The sequence below is a fragment of the Lonchura striata genome, chromosome 1 (genome assembly GCF_046129695.1).
Source record: "Lonchura striata isolate bLonStr1 chromosome 1, bLonStr1.mat, whole genome shotgun sequence".
Classification (NCBI taxonomy): Eukaryota; Metazoa; Chordata; class Aves; order Passeriformes; family Estrildidae; genus Lonchura; species Lonchura striata.
In genome coordinates, this window is record NC_134603.1 from 4,587,085 (window position 1) to 4,608,216 (window position 21,132).

Sequence of the window (21,132 nt, forward strand, 5' to 3'; positions counted from 1 at the left end):
CCTTGTGCCCCACAGATTCCCAACCATTAGCTAAGACCAAGGCAGACATCAAAACTCTTGCCATGCCATAAGCCTCTTGCACTGGAGCACAAGATCCCCCCCAGCAAAACAGAGACCCATAGATACAAGATTCTCTTTGACATAACACTGACACCAAAATGTTTCAGCCCACCTGAGTCCTCTGAACACCTCTTGCCCTTTTTCTGCCTGTCACCCCAGGGTTTCAGCTCAGTGATACACAGCCTGATAGGCAGGTGGTGTGCCTTGAGAGATGCTTGATGTGAAGGGCATGGCAGAAGAAAGGGACTTTGTCTACCTGGGGAGCCATGGAGCAGCCAGGTGGAAGAGAGTTTAATCCAAACCACCTCGCTCAGGAAAGCCAGGATCAGTGGAGTCAGGATCTGCACAGCCCCTATGGAGCCTGTAACAGCAAGGTGCTGGTCTGAGTCAAAAGGCATCAGCCTGCAGGTTATAAAGGCATCTCTGCTGCTTGCAAGAGTGCCCTTCACATGCCCTCCACCTCATGTGGCTAAGGATGGGTTCCTGCCTACCCCATGGATATTACCACTATTTGCTTGCTTGTTAATACAACTAACAACAGCAAATACAGAGGAGAAACTCCTCTCCTGATGAAATTCACCCCAGAAAATCCTGAGTAGTAAAGCAGAGCAACTTGTGGACCAACAATTTTCCTCTGGGTCTTAAACCATCACATATATTTATTTTTTTTCCTTGACTGAATATGTGCTGATCTCATTCATCCTGGGAAAAGCACGGGGTGTTCTCATCCCGGCTATACCTGGCAAGCTGCACACACTGTGACAGAGAGAGCGAACTTCTGATCAGGCTCTGCAGTGGCTGCTGCCCAGCTTCTTGTGGCTCTTTCCTGGAGCGAGAGGCCGGCTTCTTCACCTGGCATTCCTGGGAGAGATGAAGGGTAAGTCAGCAAATCGGCTTCATGCATTGCAGACATCCTCTGCTTTCAGCCATAGCAGAATTAGCTCAGGTCGGGATTTGCTGGTAGCTGGGCAGAAAAACATCAACAGGGCTTTCCACCCGTCCCCCCACCCCCCCTCCATCTCCTTTGGAGGGAAAAGGCAAGAAAATGTTTTTAACACGCTGCGTGGAGGCAGGTTGCGGGAGCCGTGGTCCCCGGCACGGCTCAGCAAGCGCTGCCGGGGAAATCAACAGGGAACGTTCCTGATGCTATTTTAGACACCGGCAGAAAACGCCAGCTAGCAACACCGAGTTGGACGGGGCTGCGCAAAGCCCGGAGCAGCGGCGGCGGCGCGGAGCGCAGGGACCCGCTCCCGCCGGTGTGTGGGCTGTCAGTCGGTTTGCTGACGAGCTTGCCAACCACGACGTTGCTTTGACATGTCAGCCGGCGAGCCGGCGTCTGGATGCCTCGGTGTCATGCGGGCAGCTCCGTCTGAGCCCTGCGGAGAGCAGCTTAGATCCGCTGGCCGGGGTTAAAAATGAGCCGCTGTTAAGCTGCTGAAAGGGATCCGCGCTGCCGCCAACGTGAGTGCTCCGCGCTGCCAGCGCAGGTGGAAGTGCATGCCTGAATCCAAGGGGGGATGCAGCTCTCGCCGGGTGACTGCCGGCTCCATCGGGAACGTCCTGGCTTGCTTGTCTGGGAGAAGATGGAAAGAGGGCATCTTAAGGGATTGCTGCAGCCAGTGGTGCTGCTGAAGGCAGTGTGTGAGATTAAAGGTGGTATCTGAGCATAAAGATACCACAAACTTATTTAGGAATAATGAATATAGAAAGGCTGGCTGCTGCAGGAAATGTCCCCTTCGTAAATCGGGCTGTTTGGAGCAAAAAAGAGCAATTATGTGCATTCTGCTGCAGCTCATTGTGGTTGGGTTAATTTAGGAAAAGGATGCTTGCTGGCAGCTAAAGGAAGCAGCAAGGAAGCAGCCTGGCAGAGGGGTCAAAATGCAGAATTACCAGACCAGGCTGCTGTTTTGAAATGGCACAATATTCCCAAGGCAGGGGAACATTGTTTGGTATGATTTATCTTCTGAGATAGTCAGGAGCAGGGAGACCTTAGCTTAGAGGGCTACTCTTAATATTTTTTTTTTAAATTTTAAAATATTTTCAGACAGACCCTGTTTTGCAAAGCCCTGACACCACAATGACAGGCACTGCTGATACCAGCTGTCCTGCCTGCCATCTGAATGCCAGGCCTTCCCAGAAATGCTGCTTGTGAAAGATCCATCACAGGGAAGTTTTTAACGCCCCAGTTTTGTGTGTGGGTGTGAAAGTGCATCTGTGTTTGAGGAGAAGAGACATGAACTGCTCATTGTACCCTAAACCTAGCTGTGCAGCCAACCAGTTGTTGTGATGATGAGTGTTAGGCAGGGCTGTGCTTTTAAAAGGACAGCCTGGCTGGGTTTAACATGGTGATCCCTCCTGGAGCTTTCAGCGCTCGTGGTCTTGAGCATCTCGTAGATACAACTGGTGCCTGTTCCTCAAAAGCTGGTGTCGAATGCCTGGTGCTCCCACAGGACCTCCTGCATGGACACAGCAGGGACACAAGGTCTGAGCTGATTCACATAGTGAAAATGCCATGGAGGACAACTTGGCAGGGTTGATTTGGATAGGATGGGGATTGGAAAGGCAGGCAAATAGCACTGAATCTTCCTGAAGAGAAAGTGGCCGGGGATCAAAAGGGAGAGATGGCATTGGTGTGTGCTGGGACAGGTCTGGAATGTGAAGGGGACAAGGGTTTGTGATGGCAGGGAGTGCTCCCTGGGCACTAACCCATCACTGTCTGTACTTGTGAGCAATGCACAAAGCCACAATTGAGAGATATTGTGTGTTTGCAAGAAAAGGGGAATATGCTCCTTCCTCATTTCTCTATTATACGTTACATTGCAAACTGTGCCTCAGCTCTCGTTCCATAGGGAAAAGAGCAGTTCCTGTGAAGGGTTATTTTTTTAAAAGCAGTAGCACAAGGAACCTAAAGCACAACCTTCCTCTGACATAACCTTACTCTGGTCTCATTCCCAGTGGCTGCTTCAGGACTGACCAGAACCAAACCATTCAGCAGTGTAAGAGCACATCCTCTGCAGAAGCAGCAGCCTGTCTTGGAGGGCTACTTCATTTTAATTCATTAAATTTACTGTTTGTATTATTTTGTTTAATGCTGTTGAGGAAAAAGGGCCCTCTCTACTGAACATTCCTATTAAAACATGCCTATTAAACCTCACCCCATGAAATCTCAGGGGCTGGCTGGTGATAGTGGCAGTCCTGCTGATGGTTCTAGTCTTGAAGGTTATAGGAACCAAGCATAGACCACCATTGCTGTTGTCAAAGGCTAGGGGTCTGCTGGTATGAGAACAAGAACAATGAGGGAGGGAGGCTTTATAGCTCTCCAGCTGGCAGGAGATATTCCAGATGTCTTTTTCCTTCCCCCTTCATCTAAGGTGAAAAAGGAGATTGAGTGAAGGCTGTCCCTTCATGGCTTGTTGGCAGTTTGTTAGGCAGAGATTGGAAGGAGGCTCCAGTTAACACCTGGGCATTCCTGTACTTTAGTTCTTCCAGCAACTAATGCTGGTTCATAATCTGTGTTTTCAGAAACCTCTCCATCCACTTCTGAAGCACAGTCACTGTTTTGCTCAGCAGGGATCAGAATCCTGGTTATCAATTGCTATTGACATGGGCATAGCATTTTATCCTTCCCACCTTCCCACCATGAAAAGATGAAGCCCCATCAGCAAAGTGATCCAGACTGCCCTGTTCTCCTGGGGTGACATCCACAGGATGCCTTTCTTTGCCATGGAACCCTGTGTCAGTGCAAGCTGCTCTGAGAACAATGACCCAGACCCAAAACTGGGTGAAAGCAAGGGCCTCCAACACCCCAGAGCAAGGGAATTGTATCACATGCACAGCAAACACTTTGCCAGTGGCTGCACCATATACTGAAGCAACCACACAGCCTGCAGCCCTGATACCAAACCACTGACCTGAACAGCAGCCAGATCATTTTTCTTATGAGAATGCACCATTCTTGAGCAATTTTTCCAGCACATCCCACGCAAACAGGTTTTTTGTGAACACTGCACGGCAGCATTTACCATCTCATGCCAGCTCTTGTTTTTCTCTAATGGCAGGGGTTGGGAGAGCTCTCACGTATCACTGGTGTGTCTGTGCTGGTGGGTACAGAGTCTGAGGGGAATCCTCATGGAAAATTGAGCACTAAACCATTTCACATCACCAGTTCTGCTGAAGCCAGTATTACAGGATGGTTTGGGTTGGAAGAGATCTTAAAGATCATCTATTTCCAGTCTTAAGTTAGACAAGGTCACACCTTTCTGCAGAAATCTGGGATCCTGGACCTTGCACATACATACTAGCCTAATAACACATTCTTCATCTTCTTATAACTGCAACAGCCTTTCCAGGAAGGCACGTTGTCTCTTCCCATCTGGCATGCAGGGGCTGCAGAAGCAGTGTTGATTCTTCAACACTGACACTAACTCCTGTTGTTTGATATGTTATGCTAAATTAGCTGAAGTCTTGGTGGTAAAATTAAAAATGCAAAGGGAAATGGATAGTATCTGTAGAATCTCTTTTATAGCCCCATGTATTTTGAGCCCACTCTGACCTGAAGTTTAAGCTACTATGGAAGCAAGGAGATTTGAAGGCATATTTTTGGCCCAATTTATCAACTTCCATTGCACAACATCACCTCAGGGCAGCCAAGGTGTATCACCAGATACATTCACTGGGCTTCTTAGTGGTGAGTGATGGCCATGTGCTATTTGTTCATAACTAAGTGAAAGAAATGGCCAAAATCCCTCTCTTCCCACATAGCAGAGATGGAGGGATGTTTCTACAGGAGCAGCTCTGTTCCTTGGCAGCCACCACATTTTGATCAAAGCTTGCAATCTCCTCATGTCCTTCATTTCTGTATGCAGGAGGGAGGAAGAAGCAATAGCAGCCATGCTTCTCCTACTTGTCTGGCCCTGGTAACCCATACGCTGTTCTGATGGGAAGAGCAGGGCACAAAAGCTACTTATCCAAGATTATCTAATTAACATTTCCCATGTTGTTTCATTTGGTAAAAGACTGATACTCTATTTCTCTCCCTTGATCACCCTGAAAAGTCTATTAATTTTAACCTAGCAAAAAATGATTGGTGGATATAAAATTTGACCCTCAAACAAACAAAAAAAAAAATCAGAAATTGAGTATTTTCCTTTATTTGTAATGCAACACACTAAATAATGTTCAGAAGTGCCAAATGCCCAGGGAAAAGCATTTCATCATATAATTTTGAGAGAGGGAAGAAGCAAGCCCAATAGTCATGGATTCAGTGGATAGAGTGGATTGAGCCCTGTCCCTGTCAGTCTGATCAACCGCCCATGTTCCCTTGCACTTGTCCTGTCAAACCTACCTGAGAGTATTTGAGGTAGTTCTTACCTAATTGTCAGGCACAGAAGTAACTTTTGTCTGGGATCACAACTGTGCCATTAGCTGGGAATTCCTGGGGTTTATTCCTGTGTTCACAAACTTCAAGCAAGTAGCTGTTGGGAGAGGGAGAGAATGAGCTGGGTGTCAGCCTTGCCATTGTCAGAGGATTCAGTGTGCTTTGGAAGAGAGGCAAGAGACTTTAGGAAAACAATTCTCATATACACAAGTCTACAGAGAAAGCAGTGATCAGCACACAAAGCAAAACACAGCTTAACTTTAGCAACCTACAAAATTCACAGCAGTGTTGCTGCACAGGGGGGCTTGGCATGATATGTGAAAATGTTAAGTGGCCCCAAGAGTGAGAAGGCATGGACAACTGCCAGAATAATTATGCAGTTCTCATCTGAGCAGTGAGCTGCGTTAGGCTGCAGAGCAATCTGTAATTGGGAAGTTTGGCAGTGATGACAGAGATGTCCCTGGCATCCATTTTTGACCAGTCTATTGTACAGCCAGCTCTGCAGAGCCTCTCTGGGTACCAGAGAGAACAGAGGTCTCTCCTGCAACTGGGCAAGAGCTGTGGCTCTCCACAAGTTGGACAGGATCCACTTCAGCCTCCGGCACAAAGCCCTGGAAGCAATGGAGCTGGGGCCACGTTGCCTCTTTGTACAGAGTCTGGGCAGACACATCCAGGCCACTCACTCCAGACAGCATTCATGACCTGTGTCTTTGCTGTTTTCCAGTTGCCCAGAGGGGAGCTCAGAGTCTTGGCAGCAGTCCTGTCACAGTCCCCAGGGTCCCTGGGTTGTCCTGCCTGCTGAATCATGGCTGGAGCGTGTGGCAGCTCAAGAACTTGGGAAGAGGCCGCCACGTCCAGCTTGGATGTGTTGTGTCTCACCCCACGGTGTGTTTTGGGTTCATTTAGGCACTCAGCTCATTCTTCAGTAGCTGAAGGGAGATCCAAGAATAGGATTTAGCTGTGGGTCACCCTCCCTTTCTCCTCCTCAATCCTCTAGAAAGAATAAATGCTAAAGAGAATGAAGGTCATCCACAGCCAAGGCAAGTCCATGCTAATCCCTCTCTGGAGTTTTGGCATTCAAGCCCTGGGAAGTATTAGGAAATGGATAATAGAACAGGAAATGACAGATTTTGGTAGCTGTGGAAAGGAGAGACACACATTACCCATGCCATAAAGGGGAGGGTTTCCCTCTCCTCCCAGGCTATGGATGCTAGAATGGAATGGACATGGTGTCCAAACTGGGTGAAAAAAGACTGTGCCACTCTTCTTGTGGGGCTTACAGGGAGGGGCTGCACTGGGAAAAAACCAATAGCTTGAGGATGACTTTCACACTCAGTGCCTACCCTTCCTGTGCTTGCTCCCATAGAATTTTCAGTAGGCATACTTGCATGCATTTGAGAAGGAAAGAAAATGTGTCTGACAGATCTGCTCTAGCAGATCTTCCCTTTTATTTCTGAGCCCAGCTCGAAAAGGGCTTTTTTCTGCCAACCTGGAGAAAGAACTGAAAGTGCATGATCAGCTGGAAAAGCAAGCTCAAGCAGCTGCAAGCAAACTCGACACCTGCAACATCCAAGAGACCAGAAACTTTGTTCACTTTGTTTCTACACAACTGATCAATTGAAACCAATCAATGAAACACTGGGGGTTGGCAGGTTCCTGCCTCCACCCCTGGGCTCTGCCTGATCCCAACAGCAGCCCAGAGCTGGCTCCCATGCTAATGCATGCTCAAGCACAGATCCTTCAGTGACATCTCATCCTCCAGGATATCTCATGGCTGTCTAATTATTATCTAAAACCCAGCCTGGATAAAACAGAGTTTTTGATATCCCTTTTTCTCCTAAACCTTCTACCTAAATCTTTTCAAAACACAGTGGGCAACATGATGGTTTATCTGCCATGCAGGCAACTGCTCCTGATGCCACTTCATACCTCTCCTTCAAAGCCCATTAATTTAGGCTGCAGTTAAACCTTGCAGAATTTTTCAAGCGCAGCTTCTCCAGCCCTGCAGGTAAAGCTCTTGCATATCTTTTCCTTTGTTACTGAAGCACTTCTTGTGGGCCCTGATCACACTTCACTCTTACCCATTTGATATCACCATGGAGATTTTTCTCCTAACCTTTCTCTTTTGTCCTGTTTCTCAGGTTGTATACCTTCACTGGTTCATCCCTTCCCATAACACCAAACTCAGGTCTTGACTCTCAACACCCTGTGACTTCTCTGTCCATAGCCCTTCCCACCAACAACCAGCCCACAGTTGTGGCCAACATAATTTCTATCATGTCTTTGGAAGTGCTCCTCAAAAAACCTCCAAAAATCAGTCTCTGGTAGAAACCCCTCTTTGCTCCCAGTATCTGCATACTGGTCATGTTGCCACACAACACATTGGCAAACATCACTTTCCTTCTCCATGCTCTCATTTGTCTGAGACACCCATTTTCCTATGTCTTAATCTTGGAATAGCAAGCATGAAGATTTGTTGCATAGCATGGCTCAGCCCAGCTGCAGCTTCTTGTCCTATGGCAACAGGAACCAGGAATAATAACAGCAAGGTGGTGACTCATTAAAACCAATAACCTCAATAATTAGACTTACTTAACTTTTCCAATTGTATAAACAGCTGAGGGGAAAAAAAAAGAATCTTATGCTTTTCCAATATTTTTCCTTCTTCCAGTTTCTCACACAGAAATTGTCAGTATTGGGCACTTGTCACAGTCAAATTTCCTCTCTCCACACAACAGTAAATTCATGGAATGAACTGAAATGTTTGCTTTGTCCATATTCTGTGAGTGCTGAAGACTCTCCAGCATCTCTGCTCTGAGCAAGGAGACCAGCTGCAGCCCTGCCTTGGTGCCAACATTGTTCCAGCTGCTGTTGCTATAGGAAAAAAACCAAAGGCAGAACTGTCCAAGTTTCGAGTTCCTGAAAAAATCTGTTTAAGTCAGCAGGGATAGAATCTGGATGCAAATTTCTCTCCAGATCTGATGATCAGTGGGTGCCATCTACCAGTTCATTCAGCTGCTGCTGGTTGAAGCTGTATCCTGGTACAGCCTCTTTGCTCCCCCTGTGACCTGCCCCTCTTAACACTTCCCTGCCCATTGCCTCTTGTCAGAGGCAGAGAAAGAGGCTTGGACCAAGGAAAAAGCTGCCCAGGGGATTAACAGAGGATGTCTGTGGACAAGGAGCCATCACAAGTAGGACAGAACTTAGAGAGCACTGGAGGGAGAGGTAGCCTGGGGGCAAAACAGTGGGACAAATGAGCTGGTGAGATAAGGAGCAACCAGGCTGGCAGGGAGTGGGAGAGAGGAGGCAAGGAACCAGGGAAGAAGACCTGAGAGGACTGAGATGAAAAGGCAATGAAGAGACCAGACTGCTAAGAGAGGTGGGTGTCATCCCTGAGCAGAGCCTCACACTCCACTCCGCTTTCTCAGTTCTTGTCCCTCCATTTTGGGCACACCAGGACCTTGTGTTTAACTTTGTCCTTCTTTAATTTCAAGGGATCTCAGTCCCCTGTAGCTGGTGTGGCTGCAGAACCAGCACTGCCCTGGAAATGGCTGCTCTGACCCCAGCAGGGCAATTGCCCTGCTGCCAGCATTGAGGGAACCTTAGTATGGATCAGACCTCAAGAACCTGACTGCCAAACCTGCCCTACAGACCTCACCCCCCTCCCAAAAGAAGCACACCAGTGAGTACAATAATATGAAGTTAAAAATGGAAAGTGCTTTTGGAGAGAGATCAGCTGCTTTGTGAGGCAGCTCTATGTTCTGGAGCTCCTTTTGATGTAAATGTGTGAAATTACACATTTATTGCAGGATTCAAATGTAGCCATGGCAACATGATTATCAAACAGTTGCATATGGAAGTGTAAATCCATACAGGTTTCTGGCTGATGAGATTAAACTGCCCAGAGACAGAGCTCAATGTATTTCAAGCCCAGACCTTCTGTGCCAGAGAAATTCCATTTCTTTGCAAGCAAATTGACTCTCCTCAAGTGGGCCAACCACCAAGATGGAGAAGAGCACTTAACAGGCCAGCACCTTCAGCAGAGAGACAGCACCAGGTACTCCCCTGCATGCTGCTGCACAGGGTGACCCTGTCCTGAAGGCTGGTTTGAACAAACTCCTCTGCTCAGCCTTGCAAGGGGCAGGGACAGCTCAGGCAGGAGCTGTGTCTGCAGAGCAGGTTTCAGTTACACCTCGAGCATCATCAGGCTATATTCATAGAGTCCCTGGGCATGAAAACAGGCTGGGCAGCCAAAACCACCCCCTCACCCATGGTGCCCTCATGTGACAGCAGTCTGGTGACATGGTGACATCTGAAGAGGGGACAGCAAAGCTGGCATGTGTACTGACTGCAAGTAGGAAAGGGCTGTGCCCTTATAGCCTCAAAACCATGACCTTGATGGTCATTCCTTGGAAACAGGGCCCATCCATTAATTTTCCACAGCTGTCAGTTCCAGGCTGAGCCACAGTGTCACAGCCAAGGAAACTCAGGCACAGTCTCCTCCCCTGGATGTGCAGTAGGCTCTGACACCTCATGTAACAGTGTCTGCACATAGGGCTCAGCTCAGGAGCTGCTGTGTGTCTGGAGTGATAAGTGATGAGTATCACCAGGTGGACTGTGAAACAACAGGGGAAAGGGAAGGAAAAAGAGAAAAAAGAGTAAGAAAAAAGAGAAAAAGAACAAGAAAAAGAAGAAAAAGGGAACATGCACCCAAGCACAGAAACAGACTAGTGGGAAGGAAATAGAAGTTTTAAATAGACACTAAAAGATTGGCAGAATTTGGCTGTAAATGAAAACAGAGTAGTGGAAGGGCAGAACTTTGTCCTTGTTTTGCTTTTTTTTTTTTTCTCAGAGACTTGATGAGGCTCTTTCACTGAAAAACACAAAAGTAGGGCACAGTCCTGCAGCAGGCACCCGGGGTATCCACAGTCCTGAGATTTGGGGATCCTGCAGCAGGAGCCCTGGCATCCATCTGGAACCAGTGGGAAAGCAGGTTATCTCCACAATAACGTGGTGAGCATCATCGTGGACACCTAAAGCATCTGATGGCAGTGCCCCCAAGCCATGACATAGGAATTCACAGGATGGCTTCTCAGTAGGATTGTTCCTATAGTTAATTAACCTCTGGTCCTGATTTTCAGGAGGAACATCTCTTGTTTTCATCTCCAGCAAATGGCTCTAATAGATTTGACAGCCTGCTTTCACCTTCTTCTGCTGCAGGTATTTCTGGACAAAATCCCTTCTCACCTTCCCTACTGCAGTGTAAATATCCTGGAGCTCTACCACACTCCTGTTTCCAAACCTGTGAAGTCCCAGATGGTCCATTAACCATCCTCCTCAGTTTCTTTCTCTGCATCGTGAGACTTTCTAGCAGAACCTCTTTACCTTTTCTCTGGGACTTTTTTAATAGTGCTGTTTCACAGAGGATTTTTGGGTTGGGAAAAATATAGGCTTTTGGCACTAAACATACACCCTTCTCAGTAAACATGAGGCCCTTCATTTTAAAAGTGACAAACTTTGCTTCTTAATTTAAAAAAGACTAATTTTTCCAACCCTATTTAGAAAATAAAGAGAAACTATTGCTGTGCAAATTGCTATTACCAAATGATTTTCACATCATCTCCCACCTGTGGCCACACAGATATAGGTTTGTAAATGGACTTGGCATTCCAGGCTGCAGGAGATCAAGGATCAGGTTTCTGGCTAACCATGAATTACCACTAAAAAATAAAGGCATCCCAGCCCTGTGGTTAATGCTGCCTGAGTACCATGACTTGGGAGTGCTGCTGTGCTGTGCTGCCACAGCATCTGCTCCCCAAATTTGGCCTCTGCTCCTTGAGAGAATGAACCAAACCTCCCTAAGACAGGAGGTGAAGCTTTTGCCCACATCTCCTCATTCCCCTCGTTGCAGTCCTTTCATGTCTATACTATATTAGCATTCTGGAGAGCACTAATGGGTGTGAAGTGGCTTAAAGCCATTTTCTTTATTGCTGGATTAGTGCTGGAAGGGTATGAAGCTGCTGGTGCTGGGCTCGAGCACGTTGAGAGCTTTCTGCTCCAAGCAGACACGAGCGCTCAGAGCCCCGGCCCGCCCCGCACAGCCCAGCTCACTGCTTTTATGAATGGAGTTAAAAACAACACGCACCGTGAAGCTGTTGCTTAGAAGCTTTTGTTCTTTCCTGGTGTCCTGGCTGCCCTGGCCAATACATGCCCCAGTGCTCTGGAGCAGTGCACAGCCATGAAAACAAGGAAGCGGGCAGAAAAAGCAAAGCACAGGTTCCCTATCTGTTCCCTGCCTGCCTTTAGTTGAGCAATTATACAACTCCAGATCTGTGATTATTGCTGGCAAGGTTTGTTCGTCTCATGGGAGACTTTTGGAACAACACAGTGCTTTAGTAGGGAGTGTCAACCACCAGGCAAACGTGTCTTCCAGATCAGAATTTTTTTTTTTAAATATGTAAGTAATTGTTTCTTTACAGATTGGACTTTGCCTTTTAATGACTCATATTTCTACCTTGTCAGCTTTCAGCACGGGCCCTGCCCTCCCTCCCAGTGCTACAATCCTCCCAGATCTCACCCACGGTGCCAGGTCACACCAGGTGAAATCCTGAAGGATGAGAATCCATTTTGTCGGCGCCCTGTCCAGCTGTTCTGCTTACAGGAGCTGTTTTTTGGGGGCTGCAGAAACTATGGGCACAGCAGTCAGAAGGCATAAAACCGAGGTACAAATCTGCCTCTGAAACACTGAAATTCGGGTTTGTCTGTGGTTTATTTTTTGGACAAATTCAGATGCATTTTCATGGCAATGGTAACAGATTCTCATCCCCAGCACTGCTGCTGTGACAAGTCTCATTTCCACTCTGGCCTTCTGAGGTGCAAACATGCTCTTCAAAATAAAGAGGGAGAATGCTTAAACACCCCTAAAACTAATTCATTAGCTTTAAGCTCAGTGCAATATAACTCCATCTTTTTAAGAGGTTTCTTTTTGTTTTTTTCTGAAGCTTTTCCCCCTCCACTGCTCTCTGAAAATGTATTCAACATGAGGCAGGGAGCAATTATGGAAAATTTCAGGCTGGATGGTTAAAGCATGGCCAACTTGTAAAGTAATTGGAAACGCAGAAAGGAAAATGTTTGGCAACATGGGATAAAAGGTGCTGTGTAAGTGGAGGATTTTTTCTCATTGCAAACTGTCCTCTCTCATATGTTAATTGTGTTTGGCCTGATCCCTTGACAGTCCATTAATTTTTTGTCCAATTGCAGGCTGCTGAGGGCAGATAAATTTCAGGCTATTATGGGAACACCCTAGAAGTTTGTATAGAAAGGAAACTCTCTGTTTCCTGTATCATCCTTCTGGGGATCTTGAAAGAGTTCACAAAAGCCACTTAAGCAAACTTTCTTTGCTGGATAACGGAAGGAAAGGAAGCTGTGAACAAGCAAACAACACTCAATTCCATGAGACAAGAGATACTCATAGGTCATTTGAGAGAAAGTAAAGTCTGTGAATGAAATGTGCACACACACATACACACACACACACACACACACACACACAAGGAAGATATTTTGTACTCTGAAAATAACGGGTATTTCTGCACCCCTGCACTCTTTCTGATTAAAAACAATATAAATCCTGCAAACCACCAGTGAGACAGGTGGTGGAACATCCATCCCTGCAAGGCATGAAATGTGTGGAGGGTTTTTGTGGTTCAAATAATACATCTCAGGGTAAGCTGGAGATGGTCATGGATCAGCTGAACAGCTTCTCTTTCTTTCTTCCTGTTATTAACAGTGCAGGTGCCAGAAGTCTGCTACAACCAGCTCTGTGGTTTTTGTCACCCACAGATAGAAAGCAAAGGTCTGAAGAGCTCTAAGTTTCTCCAGGGCTGGCTTCAAGTGCAAAATTCAGATAGAGCTCAGGGAGCTGGGGCAAAACTCAGCATTCAAGCATTCAAAACTCAGCCTTCCAGCCCTGAAAATATTGGGGAGTTCCAATTTATAGGCCTGTCCCTGTCTCTGAATTTTACACCAGTAATCTAAGGAGATGAAGTTTGTCCAGCAGTGTGTCCCTTTTCCTGTGAAGATTTTAACATCTTGGCTTCAGCTGCATTTCAGAGGGAGATAAAAACCACAGAGAGGATTAAATGCTGCAATTTTGTTAAAATAAGCTCTTAGTGGAGGAGAATTGTTCCTCATCTGAAATATGGGGTTTGTGGTGTTTGATGTGAGTAAATCCATGTGGTAGAGAGACCTTGTATCTATTCAAACCACAAAAAAAAACAGGTTCAAGTTTGTATTCAACAAGGCATGGTCCTCTAAGAAGAAATGGTTTAGGAGAATACTTGGTTAGCAGGAAATTACCTGGGCACTCACTGAAAAAATTTTAAAGGCATTTAGGAAATCAATTCATCAATTGTGAAAACCATTTTTTCTAGCAGATTCTGCCACATATGCCTATGGTCTGACCAAAACCATTAATTGACAGGGGGGAAGGGGTGGGTCAGGTGTGGGGAAAGAGAAAGAGCAAGGAAAAATTATGAAATATTTGCCAGCTGGAAAAAAGAAAAATGTTTTGTTCAAATTTGGGGCTCTCTGGCCAGTTTTTGTTTAACTGGGACTGGGGAAGGCCTTTTCTGACAGAAAATATAGCTGATTACTTGACAGGAAAAATCTAAACTCCACAAAAACATTTCTCTTGGTCTCTTCTCAAAGTTATCCACAGGAACAGTGCTTCCCTGGGGAGCTTGTTAAACCTCCCAAATAACCTCATTGCTAGGAACTTTCTCTCAGTTTTACAAACTTCTTTATCTTCAGCCATAACCTCTTGAGTCTGCCCTCCAGGCTGCAAATGATCTCTATTCAAATCATCAGTTGTCCTTCTGTGCTCTGGCCCAGGTGAGGGCTAACACATTCCTGTGGAGAACATCCATCTGCCCAGTGTAACTGCATCACCAGTCCAAAGAAATGGGCTGGAACATGTTCAAGGAGAAAGGTTCTTTATTCCTATTCTGACAGTAATACAAACCTTTTGGTCCTACCAAAGCAGCCTTGAGTCTTTGAGGTGCTTAAGTCAGGAGCTTAGTTGCCAGGCTCCTGATATAAATAAGGAAAGAAGCTGCTGAACTGATAGGATTGTCTAAGGAAGAAGAGCAGCAGGAAAGCACAACTCCATCCTAATCTTCCTGGTCTCTGCTATTGGCACAGTGTTCATGCACATAGGCCACCTGCAGCTCCCCCTCCAGCAGGTTGTGTTGTAGCCCTTGGAAGTTTGGGAAGTATTTGAGGGAAAATTACTAAATTGCTTGAGGAGAAACTGGAAAATGAAGCTGTTTTTATAGGAGTCAGAAGTGAAAACTGGAGGCTGATTTGTTCTGTGAAAGGGCCTGACCATGACCTGCCAGCCTTGGCAGGCTCACACAAGGTGTGTAGGATTATGGCATTAATCAATATGTGCAGTTTCTTCAACAGAAAATTATACGTCTTTTATGTTATGATTCCTACCAAATCAACTAGATCAATTGATTCATCCCAGACTAAAATCTTACAATTCCTTAGGCAGAGTTCTGGGGTTCCACAGTGTATTGTCATGTATTTATCCCCACAAAAATGTCTGCAAATTGCATTGCCTATCCCACCTTCCCAAAGGCTTCTACCTACTGTAGTCATTTAAGGGAGCACTGTATTTGTGGGGGTCTTTGTAAGGGCCCCTACAGAGTTCAAGCAGTGCCTGGACAATGTCCAATGATTTAGGTTTAGGTTCTGCAAGGAGCAGGGAGTTGGAGTAAATTACCTTTATGGGTCCTTTCCAAATTGAGATATTCTATGATTCTAAAGAGTATGAGGAGATGAAAAGGAAAGGAAAAATCATTCCTTCTGGGAGTAAGTGGTTTTAAAATAATTTAAGCTGAAAAGCGAAACTAGACCCCAAGAACAGTGGTGTGAGGTATCTACATTGTACATCAGGTAGAGGGACAATTGTTTTGAGTGAATTCCAAAAACTCTGAATGTTTCAGTTTACACTCAGCTTTTAGAAGCAGCATGGGGAACAATTAAAAGAATCCTAAAATAAATACCAGTATTTTGTAGGGGATTTCCACTCCAATCAACTTTGGCATTTCATTTATTCCTCAAAGTATGAAATTACTTTCATTATAAACACTTTAGGGTCTGCAGCTGTTTGGTTCTCCGGTTGTGTTTGGAAATTCAAGCAATTAGAATAAAAAGTATTCACCCAATTTGGTTTCTCAGTCACAACTAAAACAGCCTGCTCGGGGTTATTCTTGAAACCTGGGTTGCTTAAGTAATTTAAATAGATTTCTATTTCAGAAACAACACAAGAGCCAACAATTTCACAACTAAAAGCTCGAGGGCTACAAAACTTGGCTTCACCTAAGACTCTTAACATTGTTTTTCATTATCTTAATCACTAGGTTCTTTACATACTAATTTTCCATACCGTTGCCAACCAGTGCCAATCCAACTCGCTTTTCCATTACCCAGGTGAGTGTTACTCATGTTTTCATGGAAATGTGAAAACACTCTGAATCCAGTCAGCACAACAGTGTCCATTTTTGCGAATGCTCATTGGCTTCTGCTAACACTGAGTCATCTGCAGAAGTCACTAACACAGGTGTAGCTTCTGAGTTCTTTCCTAGGATTTTCCAAAAATATGTCGAATGCTCATGGTTGTCCAGATGCAGTTTTGATGACACAGGACTAAACAATTTGTTTATGCTGGGACCCAAAATATTGCAAACATCAATTAGGTACGTGACTGATTAAGCAAGGGGAGAGATGAGATAAATCACAGCACGTGGTTGTAACAGGCCTTAGCAGAGCAAAGTGAATCCTCCAAGAAGGCTACAGAGGCTTCAGGTCCCACCTGGTGATCAAAACAGTGTGCCCAGTAACACCTGCAGAGTTTGAATCCAGCTGGAGCCACAAGACTGCGAAACAAGCAGGCAGTGTGAGCAGGGATAAATGCCCAGTTAACTAGAGGTCATCACTTAGTGTCTAGAGCTATAAACAAAGCATTTTTGTGGTGATCAGGTAAGAAATGGTATTTTCTTCTCTTCGGGTTAGCTCAACTGCCTATCATCTATAAATTAATCCATGAAACATTGTGTTATAATGAGAAAACATTAAGTAGCCAAGAACTACACAATGGTTTGTGTTGGAAGGGATCTTGAAGTCCATCTCATTCCAATCCCCCTGCAATGGGCAGGGACACCTTCCACTATCCCAGGTTGCTCTAATCTCCATCCAACTTGGTCTTGAACACTTCCAGGGATGGGGCAGCCACAGCTTCTCTCATTCCAATGCTTCACTACCCTCTCAGTAAAGAATTTCTTCTTAATACCTAATCTTAACTCTCCTCTCTTTTAGTTTTAAACTGTTCCCCCTTGTTTTATCACTTTCTGGTTGTATAAAAAGTCCCTCTCCATCTTTTTTTACAAGCTTCCATTAATTACTCAAAGGCTACAAGGTCTCTGAAGTGAAACTTGTAAAAAATTTGGCTTTATGGAGGCAGCAGGACTCTGTGCAGGCAGAAGACCAACTGGTCTTTTTTTAGACATTCACCAGCGTAAACTGAAAATATTACCAGTCAGTTTTGACCAGGGTAAAGCTAACATGAATGAAGTCACTTGAAAATCATCTCAGACTTAAACAGTCTCCTGTACTTCAGGCTTTGGTTCAGGATTTTTGGTTTCTCTGCACATACAATATGATGAAAATATACCTGTTTTTCAATAAAAATACAAATATTCCTGTGCAGCAATGGAAACCTCATAAACATCACACACATAGTTTCATAAGAGGCAGCTCAGAAGGAAAACTGACTAATCTCAGCTCATTGCCCAAGTGTAGAGAAACAGAAAAGTAAACAGAATTTTAAAATAATTAAAAACAGAGATTCTAATCTCTCCAAGACAAGGGAAGCAGTGACTGAACTGAACAAGCCCTGCAGTTCTTAAGTGCTGTCTAACTGATCTTGGCACTTGAGGACTGAAATCCACAATTCTTGAAGGACTGTCACGCCACCCCTTGACACCTATAAACTATTTTGAAGTTTAATTCCTCACAGTTTTATTGTGAAGATAATTATAGACCACATAAACTCAAGAGGCAGGATAATTTCTGCAGCCATTAATACCAGGTTTCAGCTGTGAAAACCAGGAAAATAATGACAGGAAACTCTCTTTCTTCAAGGCATGAACTCATGATGAGACCTCACAAGTAGCAGAAGCAGCAAACCTAATCTTACAGCCTGTATGAGCACCTTGTAACATGACTGCTATCATGAGCTGTTTATTTTCCATATGAATGTGATGTGAGAGAAGTTGTAGCTACTGCTTTTAGAGTCATACAATCATTTCAGTTGGAAAAGACATTTAGGAACATAAAATCCAACCATTAACCCAGCACTGCCAAGTCCACCACTGAACTATCTCCCCATGAGTGATAGAGATCACCTCTATCATCTCTCTTGTCGACAATGATAAGGTCACCTCTCAGCCCCCTTTTCTCCAGGATGAACACACCCTTTACCCTCAGCCACTCATCATCCAAACTCTTCCCTAGCTTCACTGTCCTTCTTTGGACACACTCCAGCACCTCAATGTCCTTGTTTTTAGGTGTCCAAAACTGAACAAAGAATTTGACCTGTGACCTCACCAATGCCCAGCACAGGGGGATTCCAGGTTTCCACCACCCTGTTTGCTCAGGACTGTTGACATTGCTCTGGGGTGGCATGAACTGATTGGCTCCAGATGAGTCAACTTTGGGCTGGTGACAGGGCAAAAGCCTGAGTCACACTCTATACCTGTGAGTTCTGTCGGAAGCCCTTCGGCTCTCAGGATTAAAAGGCAATATTGGCTAACACAGGCAACCTGAATGGACCTGAAAACCTGCCTGTCTGGGTGCCAGTCACAAATGCACACAATCTCCAGCTCTTCTTCATAAAACCTTCTTGAGACTTGTCTGTGTTCAGACAAAATATCTTTGGTTGACTAGACACAAGTTCACATCTGAAAAAACCAGAAGCATCCCAATGCTTTTAGGGGAAAAAAAATAAGCATCAAGGGACATGGGCCATTTTGCACAGCCATTAAAGTTCCATTGTAATGACAGCATGTGTTGGGGGAGGGTGGGAAGAAAGATAAACAGCAGTTTCAAGTCCAGAGCCTGGGTCTCCCATCAGATATATCACCCTTTGTGAGACATACCCCGGGCTGAGTTACGGCCAAATGTGTAAAAGTTGAGACTCATTTTTCATGTCCTGTTTATAAATGTCCTGGCTGTGAGACCTCACCTGGGTTTCTGGGTTCTCAGATTTGCTTCAAGCATAGCCTCAGGCTTCCCAAACCCACGGCCACTCCCAATCAGGAGACACCTCAGAGAGCTGGCTGTGTCAAATATCATTAAGTCTGAAAGCAAGTCAAAACAATCCCAAGGGCTTCTGTCCATACAGAGGGAGAATTACCTTTTTTTTTTTTTTTTCTAAATCACAGCTTTGAAAGGATTTAGGAGCAGCAGCGTTCTCAGGAGGTTTGTATAATCTAGGAATCCCCTTGTTTCATATAAAGCAATTCACACTAGATCTGAACACTGGCAAACAGTCAGCTAAATCCATTACCGCATGATAATGCTCAAACATTTCATTAATTCCTAACCAGCTGTCCTCTGCTCCCTTTCCCCTTTCATCATACAAACATTTCTTTAACTGTCTAAGGGAGGGGAGAAGGGAGGATCAGCCGCAGCCTCATAAAATTCTTTTGCCTGCTTGGCCTGAGGCAAGTTATTTCTTTTGACACGCGTGTAAAATAATATTGGGGGTGGTGTTTGTTTGGCTTGGCTGGATGGTGAGTTTTCATAACAATTTGGTAAGCCAAGTACCTGTGAAATGGAGTACAGAGAACTCATGGCAGCTTGTTGATGAGCCTGCCATCTGGTTGATTAACATCTCATTAAATAGGGAAGACCCCTTACCCCTGCATCTATGCCAAGACACAAGGCAAGGTGTTTGGAGCAGGATGCTGCTCTCCAGTGATTTGAGGTCCTGTAGGTTGTTTTTAAAGTCTTCAGGTACTCCACGCCAAAGAAAAAGAGGGGAAGCAAGGGCAATCAAGGGATCTGTACCTTGGGGGGGTTCTCCAACCACGTGACTCAAAAAAGTGGATACGTGCACACCAAGAGCCAGCAATATTTTAAGATGACATCTGGATGCTTTCTTTAAAGAAAGCTCTCCCTGAAGAGCCTCAAATCTGTACACGTTGCCTAGGGACCCTCCAAAGAACGGGATTCACCACCCTGCTGAGGAGGGACATGAGAGGAGTGCTCAGGGGTTGTCTCAATCCTGCTCTCAGCCTGACTCCAGGGGCTTTTCTCCCAGTCCCTCTCTAGGGCAAACGTAGCACACGTCTGGACAACACATCAGGCTCCTGTCTCACACTCATTCCTCCCCTGCCAAGACATGAGAGTGCGTTTATTTATTATGGGTTAGATATTTGGAGTTGAGTAAGAACCTCAGAGGGAAAAGGTGGGTCTGTTTCCTTGGATTTTTTTTCTACCCCCTTATTCAGTATGAAAAATCACATGTTTTAAGCTAAAATGTTTGGTTCATGGAAAATTCCCCTTTCTGACTTTAGACTCAGCTAAAAGCTGAGAATTAACAACTCCTGAGTGAAGATAACATGAGGAAATACAGTGGAGAAATATCTGTACATGTCTGGACAGGTCTGAACATTGCCAGAACAGGTCTAAAATGTCAGACTGAGGTAAGGATCACACTTCACCACAACAATAGGGAATAAAAGGACTGAAAAATAAGTACTTTTAAATTTTTTTCATTTATTTTAAAATGATGTGTCAAAACATGAGGTAGCTGGGGCTGCCACAAATCTTAGGTAACAAGAGGCACATCTTAGAAGCTGTAATGATATCTTGAGATCCTTTATTGATGTTTTTAGGTGTATTAGAGTCTCAGAATTTCCACTAAAGTAATTCAAATTTATTTTCTTACCACAGAGCCATTAGACATTTCTATAAGTATATTTTGTTTCTTCTATAGAAGAAATTTTAATGTTTTGTTCATGTGTATCACCGTTTTGATACAATGGATGTTGTTTTACTGTCAAGAGTAGGCCATTATGGGTGTGTATCCTTTATCTTCACCATTTGGCTACTTAAGATAATTATTTTGCCACTTTTTGTGTTTATAAACATCCGTGGTATGTCTTAAAAACCATCACTCTTTGAATGGACTTAGGACATCCTCACCAGAGGATGTTTAATTTTGTGAGTTGTGCATGACTGATCATGCATGCTTTTCAGCCCTTGGTCAGAATTAGCCTAAAACCAAAAGCATACTGATAACAGCATTATAGAACAAAATATTGCTTACCTTTTTTTTTTTTTTCCTTCCTTAAGGACTTGTAATAGAGTCTCTCTGTTAGACTCAAGATTCATCTTGCTTTTTAATAGATGCATACAGTTCTCCCAGTTTGCCTTCTGTGGTTTTCCTTTTCTGAAGTCTGGTATGCTTTGTGGTTTATTTATTCATGAGTTGTAGAAAAAGAACTTCACCATTAAAAAAATTGTTTTGGAATATATACTTAATGGTGTGTCAAGAAACAGAAAACAATTACACTTACGCAACGTAACGTGCATTTTTACATGCCACTTGCAGGCTGCTTTAT

At 44.7% G+C, this 21,132-nt stretch overlaps 1 protein-coding gene across 2 annotated transcripts in view; it reads left to right on the forward strand.

The window, feature by feature from the left end:
- The first annotated feature begins 280 nt into the window (after positions 1-280).
- The window catches only part of SLC45A4 (solute carrier family 45 member 4), an 84,885-nt gene continuing 64,033 nt past the window's right edge, over positions 281-21,132 (forward strand). The window contains exon 1 of one of the 2 annotated variants that reach the window (XM_021551489.3): positions 281-937. The gene's annotated coding sequence lies outside the window, so the exon portion shown is untranslated. Of the gene's footprint in view, positions 938-1,085; positions 1,522-21,132 lie in introns of those variants that run through there. The other variant, XM_021551488.3, reaches the window with a different exon arrangement.